This window comes from Panthera onca, chromosome E2, assembly GCF_046562875.1.
Source record: "Panthera onca isolate mPanOnc1 chromosome E2, mPanOnc1 haplotype 2, whole genome shotgun sequence".
Lineage (NCBI taxonomy): Eukaryota > Metazoa > Chordata > Mammalia > Carnivora > Felidae > Panthera > Panthera onca.
Genome location: NC_138353.1, coordinates 35,542,308 through 35,559,390, shown reverse-complemented (window position 1 = coordinate 35,559,390; position 17,083 = coordinate 35,542,308). Strand labels below are relative to the sequence as shown.

Here is a 17,083-nt window from a genome sequence, read left to right as displayed (position 1 = left end):
TATAGTAAAAACACCCTCAATAAGTATTTCTTCTGAGTCATTTATACAATACATATTTTCTAATGACTGCCCTGTCCCATTCAAGATGCAGCTTCTGAGAATGCATTGGGGTATAAGACTTGTACTCTCTTTTGAATCCATGCAAACAAATAATTACATGTTACTGCCAGGAAAATTCTCTTTTCCTTCTCTCTTCTCCACCCATCTGAGATGCCGAAAGGAAAAATGGCTATGGGGAAAAAGGTGGCCCCAGCCCTTGCTGTTATGAAGAAGCAGGAAGCCAAGAAGGTGGCCAATCCCCTGTTTGAGAAAAGACCCAAGAATGCTGGCATCAGACAAGACATTCAGCCCAAAAGGGACTTCACCCATTTTATCACATCACCCACTACATCTGGCTGCAGTGGCAAAGGGCTATTCTCTATAAATGCCTAAACATGCCTCCTGCGATTAACCAGTTCACCCAGGCCATGGACCACCAAACAGATACTCAACTGCTTACTCTGGCCCACAAACACAGACCAGAGACAAAGCAAGAGAAGAAGCAGAGACTGTTGGCCTGGGCTGAGAAGAAAGCTGCCAGCAAAGAGGATGTCCCCGTTAAGAGGCCACCTGTCCTTTGAGCTGGGTTTACTATTGTCACCATCTTGGTAGAAAACAAGAAGGCTCAGCTGGTGTGATTGCACATGATGTGGATCCCATTGAGGGGTTGTCTTGCTGCCTGCCCTGTGGGGTTCCCTACTGCATTACCAAGGGGAAGGCCAGGCTGGGGCATCTGGTTCACACGAAGACCTGCACCACTGTTGCCGTCACACAGATTAATCTGGAAGACAAAGGAGGTCTGGCTAAGCAGATGGAAGCCATCAGGACCAATTACAATGACAGATAAGGTGAGATCCACGGTCACTGGGGAGGCAACGTCCTGGGTCCAAAGGCAGTGTCTTGTATCACCAAGTGGGAAAAGACAAAGGCTAAAGAACTGGTCACGCGACTGGGCTAAGTGTACACCATCCAATTTTCTGTACATAAAAGTAATACAAAATTCTCTTTCAAAAAAAATTCCATTGCCAGAATAATAGTATGGATGCAAACAAACTAACATGACATTACAGAAGAAAAAATAAATGACTCTGCTCTGGGGAGAGTCAGGAAAGACTAATAGGAAGTTGACAATTGAGGATGAACAGGAGTATTTTAGGTTCATGTGTAGAGGAGAATAGGAAGGGATGAATGCAAAGTAGGGAGGCTGGAGAATCCTGGTGGGTTTAATTACAAGTTGTCCAACCATGAGGGAAAAGGAGAGCGGGAGTGGAGAGTAAGAGCTAATGCAATTTCTATTCCTACGTACCTACTGCATATATATAGTGCTTCAGACAAAAAAAAAAATTCTTAAAAGTCAAACTGCTATTACTTTTGGTAAAGATGATTGGACTCTTCCAAGCTGGAAAAGATTCCCAGTTTTTCCTTTTCTTGCTGTCCATTATAGTTGATCTCCTCTCCCAACACAAGCCCCCACACTCCTTCTACAGTACTTGTTATGCAGAAGGCTGAATGATGAAAAGTTATTCAAACAGCACACTACGAGCTAACTATTCCAAGTGTATCTATTGACTGAAGAGATTTGCATTATGAACTAAGTCAGTGCAAAAAGACAATGGTAAATAGCAGCAAAAACAAAGAAAGAGATCATTGAAATAAAAGAAAAGGCGCTACCACCACCATGTATCCATTTCTCCTCGGTTGAAATTTACCCTGGAGGAACCAATATAAACTAATATGAAAATATTGCTTTCATTGTATAAAAGAAATCCATCGCAATGGAATACTAAGTCTGTATCTCCAATAGTCAAACAGGAAAACGAGAGATGTATTCAAGTGCAATACTTCCAGTTTTTGCTGTACACACACTAAAATTCTGGAGATATAAAGATAAACAAGATATAGTCATTGCTTCCAAGGATGTAACAATTCTTAAAGGACACAAATAAGTAATTGCAATGCAAATGGGTCAAGTGTACAAAGAATAATACACAAAATGTCATAGGAGGAATTATCCTACTGTACTTGGTTGATATGTGGGGGAGGGAAGATAATTAACCATGAAAATTTAAGGGGTTACATTTAAGCCAGAAGGTTAATAAATGGAAATGTTGATAGGGGTTGCAGAGAATGGGGGAGATGGAATGGCCTGTCAGGAAGAGGGAATAATGTACAAAGTCTCAAGAACATGAAATAATATAACCACAGCAACTATTTCTGTAATGATAAGGAAAAGGGATATCTATGAGACCGATGGAAAGAAGGTATGGGAGTAGGGATGGGAGGTTAGGCTGAAAATACTGCATGGAGCCAGTTTGTAAGGCCTGGTTGCTATATACCAAGAAAGTTGCACTGTATCAGATGCTTGAAATGATCAGATTTGCTTTTCAAGAAAACAAAAGTAGGGATAAGGTGAAGCAAAGAGATTTTACTTAGGAAGACCTAGGAAGAAGCTGTTTTAATAATTAGGAGTGGCAGATGCTGGAATCCAAATCAGGGTTTATATTGACTGGGATAATTTTTATAATTCAGTCAAAAAGCAACAATTAAAGAACATTTAATAATGATAAAAGTGCTAAGACTTTCTCCCAGCCTAAAGTACTTTTTTTTTAAGTAAAAGCAGTAAGGAGCTCCACAGATATCTTGCTTTCAGAAATCCCAAGAATTCCAATATATTCTTAAGACTTTGAACAGTGCCTAGCAAATATCAGGTGTTTGATACCATCTGGAGAATGAGCGAATGGATGAATGAATGAATGACTGAATGAACGAACAAACAATTTTATCTGGCATCTGACTCAGATCAGTTTCCCTAGGAACTAAACTTTGAGGTAGAGATAGGAGTACAGGAGGTGTTTGGGGAAGCACTCTCAGGAAAAACACTTGTAAGAGATCAAAGAAGCAAGGCTGGGCAGAAAAAGATAAGCCACAAAGAAGCTTCAGTTAAACCTGGGGCGGGGGGGGGGGGGGGGGGGTAGTTCTGCAGGGCTCCACAGTGTTATCCTGTTCTTGTACCCTAGGTCAACTAGTCATTGGATGAAGACCACCCACCTGGGTAACGAAGTTCTCAGAGAGTGATTCAGCTCTACACTATTGTTAGCAGCCAACCAGCACTAGCCTTTGGAGAAATAAGTACCTCATACTTGATGGGGAGGTGGATGTGTGTTGTGCACTGGAGTTTCCATTACCTCCCAATTTATAAAGGAGAAAGCAAATGATTGGCTTAATCTAATAGCAGGCAGGGGGCCTCAGGAATCAAAATTGCAGTTCTTCCAGGTTAGGTCCTAGGGCAATATCAAGTGCTTGTAAAGTATGGGCTAAAACGTCATACTTCCCACACTCCATTTGCACATATCCCCAGTCTCCCTAGGCATTAGTTTTCTAACATAGAAATTGAACACAGCAGCAGTGCTTAGCTCACAACACCCCTGAGAAGTAAGATCACATATTTCATGGTGTAGGGCACATAGTGAGCATTCACTAAATGATTAAATAGTAGTAGTATTTAGGAAGCCCTGAGATTACAAGTGTGATTTTCCCCCATTTCTTTCCTGGTTAGCCTGCAGTGAATTATTTTGGGGAATGAAGTCTCAATTATCTGAAGTGCAAAGTTCCCTGGTGTTACGGCCCAGATTTTCTTCTATACAGTCAAACGTCTTCTATAGAATGAACATGAAATAAATATAAATTAATGGCTACAGAGAAAGGGCTAATTCCCCTAACAAGCATGGCTCTCCTGTTCAAGCATGTCACAGGAGCAGGAAGACGTGGGAGCACTTCCCAGACCAGTAAGTTTAAAGAAGTTGCTTAATCTCTCAGAACCTAAGTGTCTTTGAAGAGTACATGAAAGAGTATCTACATGTAAAGGGCCAAGCAAACTGGCAGGGGGCACTGGCTATTTAAGGGCTTCAAATTCCAAATAATAAATTCCTTTTTGTTCTTGGTCTCTGTTAGTTTCCAAGAGACCTGGTCCCAGTTCGAGTACTTAATTATTCTCCCTGAGCTGTGTGGGCTTATATCCCCAGTGATTCAAAATCAAAAAAAGTATCATGAAACCTCTTTAATTTATTATAAAGAGGAGGTGGGGTTTTTAATTCAACAAAAAAGGACATAAAAGTTGAATACATTGTATGAAAACAGTTATAATGTGTTGTATTGCCAATAGTTGGAATAATGAACCAAATCATTGGTTTTGCCACGTAAACATCTTTGGACCCTAACCTTGCACATTGCTATGCAGTTGTACTAATTTTAGTACAGTGCTTGAGGCCAAGGGTTAGAACATTACACAACTTACATTCAAACCTAGCTCTGCCACTTTACTAGCTGTGTGATGAATTATTTAAGATCCCTAAGCCTCAGTTACCTTATTTGCAAAGTGAGCATGAATGGTAGCATCTAATGCATAAGATTTAGTGATGAATAAATAAGATAATTCATGTAAAGCTGCTTAGTGTCGGAGCTGGGATTTGATAACTCTTACCAATATAAGCAGCCACCATTTTTTGTAAATGCTGTATTAGCTTGTTAGGGCTGCTATAACAAAACACCCCAGACTGGGCGGCTTAAACAACAAAAATGTATTTTCTTACTGTTCTGGGGTTAGAAGTCCAATATCAAGGTATCAGCAGATTTGGTTTCTCCTAAAGATTCTCTCCTTGGCTTGTAAACAGCTGTCTTCTCTCTGTACCTTCTCGTGGTATTTTCTGTGTATGTGTGCATCCCTGGTGTCTCTTCTTATAAGGAGACCAGTCACATCGAATTGGGGGCCCATCAAAATGACCTCACTTTAACTTGATCATACCTTTAAGATCTTATCTTCAAATACAGGTACATTCTGAGGTACTAGAGGTTGGAACTTCAGTATATGAATTTGGGGGGGGGACAAACCCAGCCCTTAACAACCACTTACCATTTGTTATCTACTACATGTCAGACACAAAGCCAGAAGCCACTTTCTCCTGGACTAACCCCAAGTGTGTTCTTAGCTGTACTTCATAAATCCTTTTACTCTAAATCAGCTCCTTTCACAGCTTACTTACCCTTATGTTTTTATCAAAATAGAAAGGGTTTTTTTTTCCCAATTATTTTAAATACATAATGTATGTTCATTATAAATATTCAGACATTATAAAATGCATAAAGATAAAGGGAAACCTACCAATAACCCTACCATAAAGAAATAACCACTATTTCCAATTTTGTATATGGCCAGAATTTTTTCTCTGTTCATACATACACATATTTGTTATTTTCCAGGACCAGGATTATACCTTACCTCTGTTCATATTTCTCTTAAAATACTTTAGGTGATTTTTTCATATCAAGAAATAAAAAATGTGTCACAACTTTAATACTACGTAATATTTCATGGTAACTCTGTGAACATTAATTTGTTTGCATTTTTTTTTTTGCTATTACAAAAAAAAAAGTTCATCCTTGTTAAAGTATCTTTGTCCTGATCACTTCTTTCATATACTTTCTTATATAAAAATGTAAAAGAAAAATTCTTAGATTTGTTTATACATATTTCCAGATTGCACTCCAGAAAGATGTTCCAATTATACTCCTAAGTGCTAACAGGTTAATATAATTGCCAGAAACGTGCTGATTTTGCATCAACCCTTTTCTACCCCCTGCTTCCCCCAACCATAACCATCCTTTTGAGAAGCCATATAATATTAATCGAACCAATATAATATGGCCCTTTCCACTCCAGTGAAAAGGCTTAAACAGATGATACAATTTGCAAGTAACACATGGAAACATATATCCAAGTGCTAAATTGCATGTAGTACAGATGCTAAGCACCCTGGGAGGCTCAACTTATTTCCTTCTGCTTTTAGTCCCCAGTCAGGGTTGAAATGAAACAGATCCATGAGCTGCAAAGTGTTTAATACATTGTACTAAAAGAACATTTAATCTTCTGGCTTAACTTTGGAGACATTGAAGTAAAAATAGCCCCTACCAACCACCTCTCTACTTTCACCTGGTTCCATGATTACCCTTACCCTCTAAACAGCAGCCACATTGGTTTTCTGTATGTTTCTCTAGTATCAAACTCATTGCTAAAGAAAAGGCTTTCCACTTGCTCTCTCTCACCCAAATGCTCTTCTGCCAAGTCACCTCCCAGTGGTTTTTTCTCATCATTCAGGTGTTGATGACATTCATCTCACCCATGACATCCTCAGACAGGCCTTTGCTGATGGCCCAATTAAAGGCACCTTCCATCTACTCCATTAACTTTCTTTACAGTACATACCATGGGTGAGAATTACCTGGCTTATTTTGTACTTGTTTCATTTTGGCCTCTATACATTAAAATGTAAGCTCAACAAGGACAGTAAACTTGGGTATTTTATCGAGCACTGTATAGAATCCTATATTCCTATCTAACATATATAGTATTTCTTAGACTTTAAGAGACGTTTTTCACATTTAAGTATCAAGATGTGTGTTATACTTAATGTCATTTAGACAGCAATTAAGATATAATAGACATTGCTTACACATGTTTAAACTTGGTCAGAGCTGCTCATATCGTCATCTCTTCACTGGAATTTGCATACTGTTGAAATTACATGTGTAGAGTTTAATTGCCATGTAAAATATCTTTGAAAATACCATGTTATGATTCAGCATTGAACTGAAAGAGTTAACACACAGAAAGTCATAGAAACAGAGTACCAGTAACAGAACCTATGTTTGACATTAGTCAAAAAAACAAGTGTAGCAAGAGGAATGATCACATTTACATATTTTCCTTTAAAACAAAAAGAAGTACCTTACGGGGCTTATGAAGTTATCCACACAGATTAAGATGTACTCCATTTTTTTTTAACTAAAATACATGCAAAACCTGTGTCTATTACCTTCCAAGCAGATTTACAAATCACATTTATACATCCAAAGTGGAGCTTCACAGTACATGAAGCAGAGAGAGACAGAGAGCTTCAAGTAAAAGTAGACAAATCCCCAACTACAGTCAAATATAACTGATAGAAAAAGTAGACAGAATATCAGGAGAGACACAGAAGACTTGAAAACCACAAACAAACTTGATTTAATTGGCATTTATAGAACATGCCTCCCAACAAAAGCAGAGAATACAGTCTTTTCAGGTTCACATGGAGTATTTACCAGAGAGAGAGAGAGAGAGAGCGCATATTCCAAGCCATAAAAAAAAATTCAGGTCATACAGGTGTACTGGCTTACACCACACCAAAGATAAATTCAAAATGGATTAAGGACCTATATTTAACACCTGACACTACAAAAATCCTAGAAGAGGGCACAGGAAGTAATTCTGCCAACATCAGAAGTGTCAACTTTTTTCTAGATATGTCTCCTGAGATGAGGGGAAAAATAAACAATTGGGACTATATCAAAATAAAAAGCTTCTACACAGCAAAGAAAACAATCAATAAAACTAAAAGACAACCTAAAGAATGGGAGAAGAGATTTGCAAATAACATCTCCTATAAAGGATTAGTATCAAAAATACATAAAGAACTGATACAACACAAAACCCAAAAAACAAATAATCCAACTTAAAAATGGGCAGAAGACATGAACAGACATTCCTCCAAAAAGAAATATAGGTGGTCAACAAAAACATGAAAAGCTGCTCAACATCACTGATGACCAGGGAAATGCTAATCACAACCACCATGAGATATTACATCACACCTGTCAGAATGGCTAAAATCAAAAACACAAGAAACAAGAAATGTCATTAAAGAGGATGTGAAGAAATAGGAATCCCTGTTCACTGTTAGTGGGAATGCAAACTGGAGAAACCACTGTGTAAAACAGTATTCAGGCTCCTCAAAAAGTTGAAAATGGAACTACCCTACAATCCAGTAATCACATTACTGGGCACTTATCCCTGAAATATAAAAACACTAATTCAAAGAGATAAATGCATCCCTGTCTTTACACCAGCGTTATTTACAATAGCCAAACTATGAAATACAATAGCCAAACTATGTATGGTCATGCAGCTCAAGTGTCCACTGACAGATGAATAAATAAGGAAGATATATATAATGGATATTATTTAGCCATAGAAAAGAATGGACTCTTGCCATTTGCAACAACATGGATGGAGTTAGAGAGTATAATGCTAATTGAAATAAGCCTGTCAGAGAAAGACAAATACCATACAATTTCATTTATATGTGGATTTTAAGAAACAAAAGGGAAAAGGAAAAAAGAAAGAGAGAGACAAAACAAGACATAGACTCTTAATTATAGGGTAAAAACTGATGGTTACCAGATGGGAGGGATGGTAAAATGGGTGATGGAGATTAAAGAGTACACTTCTCACGATGAACACTAAGTACAATACATTAATATAACAATAATATAATACTGTATGTTACCTATACTGGAATTAAAATTTTAAACTTGCTTTATAAAATTTTTTTAAAAAGACAGAGGATATAAGAAAAAATTCAGGTCATAAAGTATATTCTCTGACTACAATGAAATTAAAATAGAAATCAATAACAGAAATATCTCCAGAAATCCAAAAATATTTGGAAATGAATTAAGAATCTTACAAATAATCCATAAATTAAAGAAGAAATTAACAGAAAAATTAGAAAGCTTTTCAACTGGATGAAAATTAAAACGCAAAGTATCAAACTTTGAGGAATGCTTCTAAAGTAGTAGTTGAGATAAAATGTATCATGAATACTTATATTTAAGAAGATGGAGGAGGATGAGGTGGAAGGCAAGGAGGAGAAAGAGGAAAAGAAAGGTCTCAAATCAACAATCTCAGCATTCACCTTAAGAAATGAAAAGAAGAGCAAATTAAACCCAAAGTTAACAAAGGAAAGAAAATTAAAAAATGAAAGCCAATAGAATAAAAAATAAAAACAAGAGAGAAAATCAACAAAATCAAAATCTGGTTGTTTGGGAAAGCCAGAAATATTGGTGAACCTCTACCACGATTTTTCAGAAAAAGAGAGAGAGGGAAAACAGATTACCAATATCAGAAATAAAAGAAGTGAAATCATTATAGATTCTAAAGATAAGCAAATATTAGTAATAATTTTATGTCAATAAATTAACAACTTAGATGAAATGGACAAATTCTTTGAAAGGCACAAAGTACCAAGGCTCACTCAAGAAGCAGCAATGTAAATAACTCATATCTATTACATTAACTGTAATTGGAGTTAAAAGCTTTCCCACAAACAAAAGTCCAGGCCCAAATAGCTTCACTGGTAAAAATCTGGCAAATATTTAACAAAGAAGTAATACCAATTCTATTTACACTGTTGTAGAAATTTAAAAATAACAGAGTATGTTTCAATCTATTTGTATGAGACTAGCATTATCCCAATACAAAAATCAGACAAAGATATTACAAGAAAACTATAGACCTAAAACCCTCATGACCATAAATACAAAAATTCTAAACAAAATTTTAGCAAAATAATTCCAACATTGTACAAAAAGGATAATACATCATGACCAAGTTGAGTTTAATCTTAAAAATGCACTATTGCTTCACTATTCAAAAATCAATGTAATTCACCATATTAATTTTTAAAAACTATATGATCATCAGGGTGCCTGCATGGCTCAGTCAGTTGAGCATCCGACCTCGGCTCAGGTCATGATCTCACGGTCTGTGAGTTCGAGCCCCGCATTGGGCTCTGTGCTGACAGCTCAGAGCCTGGAGCCTGCTTCAGATTCTGTGTCTCCCTCTCTCTGACCCTCCCCCGGTCATTCTCTGGCTCTCTCTGTCTCCAAAATAAATCAACATTAAAAAAAACCTTTTTTTAAAAAAACTATATGATCATCTCAGTAGACACAAAATACATTTCACAAAATTGAATTTTAATTCCTGATTAAAAAAAAAAAACTCTCAACAAACTACAAAAAAAAGGGAACTTCCTCAGCCTAATAAAGTCATCCACATAAAACTTACAGCTACTATGAAACATAATGGTAAAAGACTACATATTTCCCTTCTAAGAACAAGAACAAAACAAGGATGTCTATTCTCACCAGTTCTGCTCAGCATTGTACTGGAGGCTCTGGCCAGGGCAATAAGGGAAGGAAACGGAATAAAGCGCATCCAGTTTGGAAAGGAAGAGGAAAAATTATCTGTGTTCACAGATGACATGATTGGCTATGTAAAAAAACATGATGGAATGTGCAATAAAGCAACTAGAACTAGTAAGTGAATTTAAAAGGTCGCAGGATACAAGATCAACATACAAAATCAATTATATTTCTATTTACTTGCAACAAACAGTTGGAAGTTGACGTTTTTCAATATATCATCTACAATAGCAACAAAAATGTGAAAATATTAGAGACAAATCTGATAAAATATATGCAAGACCTGAACACAGAAAATTACAAAACGTTGTTGAGACAAACTGAAGAAGACCTAAATAAATGAAGAGATAAACCTTGTTTATGAATCAGAAGACTGAAGTTCTCCCAAACTGATCTATAACTTCAATAAAACACAATCAAAATCCAAGTAGAATTTTTTTGTAGAAATTGGCAATTAGGTCTAACACTCAAAAGTAAATACAAAGGACCTGGAATATTCAAAATAACTTTGAAAGTTGAGGATTAACAATATAATTGTAAAGCTACAATAATCAAAGGAGTTACTGACATAAAGATTAGCAAATAGGTCCATATAACAGAATAAAGAGTCCAGGAATTAGACCCAGACATACATGAACAACTGATTTTCAACAAAGGTACAAAGCAATTCAGGAGGCAAAGAAAAATCGTTTAAAAACACGGTGATGGAACAATTGGCTACCCATATGCAAAAATAAATAATAATAATCTTGATGCACACCACACACAAAAATTAACCCCAAATTGACCTCAGACTTAATATAAACTGAAAATTACAAACTTCCAAAAGAAAACATAGCAGAAAACCTTTGTGACTTGAATTAGGGAAAATTCTCTTAGATGTGACACTAAAATAATAATCCATAAAAAAAAAAAAAAATTGATAGATTAGACTTTGTATTAGCATTCTCCAGAGAAACAGAACCAACAGGATGTATATATAAAAAATGAAAGAGATTTATTATAAGGAAATGGCTCAGCAATTATGGAAGCCAAGAAGTCTCAAGATCTGTAGCCAGCAAACCTGGAAACCCAGTCGTTATGTGATTCTAGTCTGAGTTCAAAGGTCTAAGAACCAGGAGAGATGTTGGTATAATTACATCTGAAAGCCAACAAGCTGGAAACTATAGAAGATAGAAAAGCCAATACTTCCATTTGAGTTCAAAGCCAGGAAAGACCAATGTCCTAGGCTCAAAGCAGTCAGGTAGGAGGAGTTCTCTCTTACTCACAAGAGGTCAGTCTTTTTGTTCTATTCTGGCCTTCAACTGATTGAATGAGGGCTCCCACATTAGGGATTACAACACAGTGGGCTTTCCTCAGGGTACTGATTCAAATGTTAATCTCATCCAAAAACATCCTCACAAATACAGCCAGAATAATGTTAGTCCAAATATCCCATGGCCCATTCAAGATGACACATAAAATTAATCATCACAGACTTTATAAAATTTTAAAATTACTCCTCCTTCAAAGACACTTAAGACAATGAAAAGACAAGCAAAAGACTGGGAGGAAACATTTGCAATGCACATCCTGATAAAGGACTTGCATTTAGACTATATTAAGAACTCTCAAAGTTCACCAATAAGAAACCAAACAACCCAGTTTTTTAAAATGAACAAAAGATTTGAACATACATTAACAAAGAACATACATGAATGGCAAAAAAGCATATGAAACAACGTTCAACAGGATTAGTCATTAGGAAAAAAACAAATTAAGGTCATAACTAAATACCACTATGCATCTAGTTAAATGGTTAAAAAGAATTTTAAATGACCATACTAAGTGTTGGCAAGAATGTGGAGAAACTTGAACATTCATATCATACCAATGGGAAAGTAACATAGTAGGATCATTTTGGAAACAATTGGGAATTTTCTTTAAAAGTTAAATATGCACCTACCATATGATCCAACCATTCCTCTTCTAGTTATTTACCTAAGAGTATGTCCATTCAGACTTGTGCACAAATGTTCATAAAAGATATAACTATAATAGCTAAAAACTGGAAACAATCCAGAAGTTCATAAATGGGTAATGGATGAATAAATCGGTATGTCATACAATGGAATACTACCCAACCACAGAAAGAAATGAATTATTGATATACACTACAAACACGGATGAATCTCAAAACAATTGAGCTGAATGAAAGAAGCCCGAGCACAAGGATAGGGAGAAAAAGGAACTGTTGTGCACTGTCAGTGGGAATGCAAACTGGTGCAGCTATTGTGGAAAACAGTATGGGGGTTCCTCAAAAAAATTAAATATAGGGGCACCAGGGTGGCTCAGTCAGTTAAGTTACTCTTAGTTTTGGCTCAGGTCATGATCTCACAGTCCATGAGTTTGAGCCCCACATCAGGCTCTGTGCTGACAGTTCAGAGCCTGGAGCCTGCTTCGGATTCTGTGTCTCCCTCTCTCTCTGCCCGTCCCCTGCTCATGCTCTGTCTCTCTCTGTCTAAAAATAAATAAAAACATTTTTTAAAAAAATTTTTAATAACAAAAAAAACTAGAAAGATATCAAAATGTATTTACACAGATAACTGAAGTCACTATACAATTTTGTATTATAATTTTTTATTAATAATGAATCAAAACATTTTCACAATCACAATAGAAACTGCAATAAATTTGCTATTTGTTTGATTTGGGATGGTTTTAGTAAATCCTAGGTGAGCAGCTATTGTTCTTTGACTTCTTTAAAGCTTTGACTGCTCTTAATAAATAATATGGATTGGAAAGACAGAGGCATGATCTTAATTCCACATTCTGTATGCCCCTCACCATTCAGTAGGACTAGAGAAAGTTTCCAGTATTTTCTCTGCAATTTGAAGTCTTTTTTGGGTTTTGTATAAATAGTTGTAGGTCAACATCTCAACAACTTTCTATAAAACACAAAATAGAATATGTCCAAAATGCTGTATTTTTCAGGACTATTAAGTTCCAATGTTATTAAGCTCAAACTTGAACTAGCCCTGTAGGGTGAACTGCAAGAAATGTACTCATAAATTCTCTGTGAATTCAGTAGCATTCACTTGGACAGTCTGCATACTTCTTGAATATTCCCAAGAGGCTCATTCCTGCTTTTGATTTTTCCCCTAATTTCTGCACGCTTATTTACAAATTTTAGATATATGCGAGTCTACCCATACTTTATAAATACAGGGAAAAAAGACCTTTTTATTTATGAAATAAAAATGAAATGACACATATTTTAAAAATAATTCTTAAAAAAATAATTCTTTTTTGTATTATTAGGATAAGTAACCTTGTTATTGTCATTAAAAATATATCACTATGATTCAAAGATCTGACTCTAAGTTCAACTTATTTCAATGTCATGTTTTACCAAAGCTATCTCCCACAACACAGAAAAATTTAAAAAGAATAAGCAAGAACATCATCAGCTTGCTAAATAAGTCATAATACTCATTTACCAATCACATAGGCTTTCGCTTCATGTTTTGGACAAGCTTTAGTCAATACCTCAAGGCAAAATAAACAGAATGTGGTATATTAATAATCATGTTTGTAATGTATATATCAAGTCATTTTCTAGAAAAAAAACTTTTTTTCAGTCTACTTCTTATTTGACTTGATTAGCTTGTTGTTTTTAGCCTCACTGTGTGGCAACAGGCTCGTTCAAGGAGTAAAATAAATGTGGCTCCATCATTTTCCAGTGTTTGCTTTTTCACTTGCATTATTGATATAATTTGAAATTTATAATTCTTTGCAGTAATCACTTTTAACAGTTTTATTGAGGTATAATTGACATACAATAAATTGCACATATTTAAAGTGTACAATGTGGTTAGTTTTGACATACATATAGATTCAGGAAACCATCACCATACCGTCTTGATTATGCAGTTCCATATTAAGTCTTGAAATCAGGTAGGATATTCTTTATTCTTCTTTTTCAAAGAAGTTGGGGCTATTCTAAGTCCTCCATGTTTCCATATGAATTTTTGAATCAGTCTATTTCCACACACAGATAAAGAATGCTGGGAATTTTGATTGGGATTGCACTAGATCCATATCAATTAGGGAATAATTTACATCTTAACAATTTTGAGTCTTCTTTACCAAATATCTATTTTCCTATCAAGTATTCAGAGCGATACATTAAAATATATGACTAAAATTGTGGACATCAATTTATTAGTTGCAGGTCTGTCCGTTTTAGTGTCATGTATTTGAAGGGTTAATGTCTATTAGGTGCATAAACATTTAGAATCATTATGCCTCTTAATAAATTATCCGTTTATCATTATGAAATTACCTTTTTTTCCTGGCAAGAGTCTTTTCTCTAAAATCTACTTTGTCTGATTTTAAAACAGTCACTCCAGATTTCTTTCGATCAGTGTTAGCATGGTATCTGTTTCCATTGTTTTGCTTTTAACCTATTGCATTAAATTTAAATACATTTCTTGTAGACAGCATACACAATGTCTTCATTTTAACCAATCTAAAAATCTCTGCTTTTTACTTGAGGTATTTAGAGCATTTATATCTAAAGCAAGTATTCATATAATTAAGTTTCTGTCTTATTCTTTTCCATTAGTCCTATCTCCCATGTTCCTTTTTCCTGGTTTTCTGCCTTCTATTATATAAATTATTTTTACGAATCCAATTTATTTCCTTTGTTGGTTTATGAGCCATAATTCTTTGTTTCATTATTTCAGTGGGGTTTTTTTTCTTTTACTGCTCTAGGGTTTATGGTATTCACCTCTAATTTATCATAGTCTACCTTCTAGTGATACTATACCACTTCCTGATAGTATAATATCTTTATAATAGTATACTTTCTATTCTCTCCTTCCTCCTTTATTCTGCTGTCATCATATTTTTCTTTTTTATGTATGTTATAAACCCACACTCTGCTATTTTTGTTTGAATAGCCAATGATCTCTTAAAGACATTTTTTAAGAAGAAATAAGTAAATTTTTAAATTTAAATAAGTAAAATTCTGTATTTGCCCATAGAATTACATTTCCAGTGCTCTTCAATGTCCTCCTACATCACACTGATGCTCTTTGCAATTTTTTATTCTCTTTTGCCTCTTCGCTTTGTTCAGTTTTTACCGTTACGCCTTTTCATGTTTACTGATCTTTTCTACAATGTCTAACCTGCTGTTAACACTATCCAGTGTATTCTTCATCTCATACATTGTGTTTTTGATGCCTAGAATTTCAGTTTGGATCTATTCTAGATCTTCCATTTGTCTAACTAAATTTTAGGATATGCAGAGTACATTAAATATAAGAAATGTGCTAGTGTCCTTGCCCATAATCCTAATATATGTCAGTTTCGAGTTGGCTTTATCTTTTCTCCTCACTATTAATCATATTTCCCTGCTTCTTTGCCTGTCTCATAAGTTTATACTGAATGCCAGACATTTAGAATTAATTTACCTTGTTGCTGGGGCACCCAGTTGTCTCAGTGGGTTAAGTGTCCAACTTTGGCTCAGGTCATGATCTCACAGTTCATGAGTTCGAGCCCCGCATCGGGCTCTGTGTTCACAGCTCAGAGCCTGGAGCCTGCTTCCAATTCTGTGTCTCCCTCTCTCTGCCCCTCCCCTGATAACACACTCACGCTCTCTCGCTCTCTCAAAAATAAACATTAAAAAAAATTTTAGAATTTACCTTGTTGGGTACAGGATTTTTTGTATTCCCATATTCTTGAGCTTAGTTCTGAAATGCAGTTAAGTTACTCCAAATGACTTGATCTTTTTAAAATTTTTCTATTGATATTCATTAGGTAGCACTGAGGTATGCTCATTTCAGGGATAATTATTCCCTGTTACTGAAGTAAGACCCTTCTCTGTACTCTACCAAATGTAGAGTATGGTAGGTCCCATCAGTGCTCCAACACGGGCAAGACAGAACTAGTTCCTTGGACAGTCTGTGGAAATTTTTGAAAATTTAAACATGTAGTTCAATTTATTCCCTCCTCAGGCAGATGCTCGGATGTGGGTTTTTCACCAGCTTGCTTGGTACAGAGACTAAGGGAGAGGCTATAGCAACCACTTGCATGTTAATTCAAACCACCATCTTTGTTCTCACTGATCCCTAGGCACCTAGCATATGCCCAGTCCCATCAGTGTGCCAAGACAGAAAGACAAAAGCAGTATCCTGAGCAGCCCCCAGAAAAGCTGCAACGTTGGACTCGCAGTACAGCTCTTTTCCCTCCCCCAGGGAGAAGACAGGAGCTGGGGGTATCCTTCTGGTTTTATGGTGCTGTGCCAGGGGTAGGGTGTGCCAGAGGTCTCAATTTTTCCCACCCACTTCAGTGTGACTGGTTTTGCACTTGCTCAGGGTGCAGGAGTTTCTCAACTAGTCTCTGGATTTCTCACTAAGGGAATCTGTGTATATATTGTCACTGAATCAATGTGTTCATGAGAGAAAGGAGAGGGCTCAATGCCACTATTTTGCTGAAGTCATCCCCTCCTCCTCTCTTAAATGCTAATGTCGATCTTTTGTGTGATGGTCAACAAGGACTCAGAAAACATTATGAACTAAGTTAAATGCTATAAAGCAATACACTGCTTTTCACTTAAACCATTTAACCAAGGAAATTGATTGACTATATGAGAAGGAAACAATTTCTTGAGAAAATTAATAGATGATGAATAGGGGGATATGTCTCTAAGAAAAGGAAGTGCTCCTATAAAAAACCTATAACAGGAAGAAGTGTGGAGTATTGAACCTAGAGCAAGCTTGGGACAGGATGGTACCAGGAAAGTAGCAGGAGTCTGATCATGCACAGTTTGAAAATCTTAGTATTTTAGACTTTATTCTGAGAGTAATCAAAAATGACTAAATGATCTTTACCAGAGAAAAACACAATCAAATTTGTGTTTTGAGAAGACTGGGCTTTTTGTTCCTTCCAGAAAATCAAAAGGAAAGGGAAGAAGTAGGATGGA

General features: G+C 35.9%; 1 pseudogene; it reads left to right on the top strand.

Annotated features, from left to right (window-relative positions):
* Window positions 1-210: 210 nt before the first annotated feature.
* Window positions 211-997, top strand: LOC132691346 (large ribosomal subunit protein eL8 pseudogene; annotated as a pseudogene).
* The last annotated feature ends 16,086 nt before the right edge of the window (window positions 998-17,083 follow it).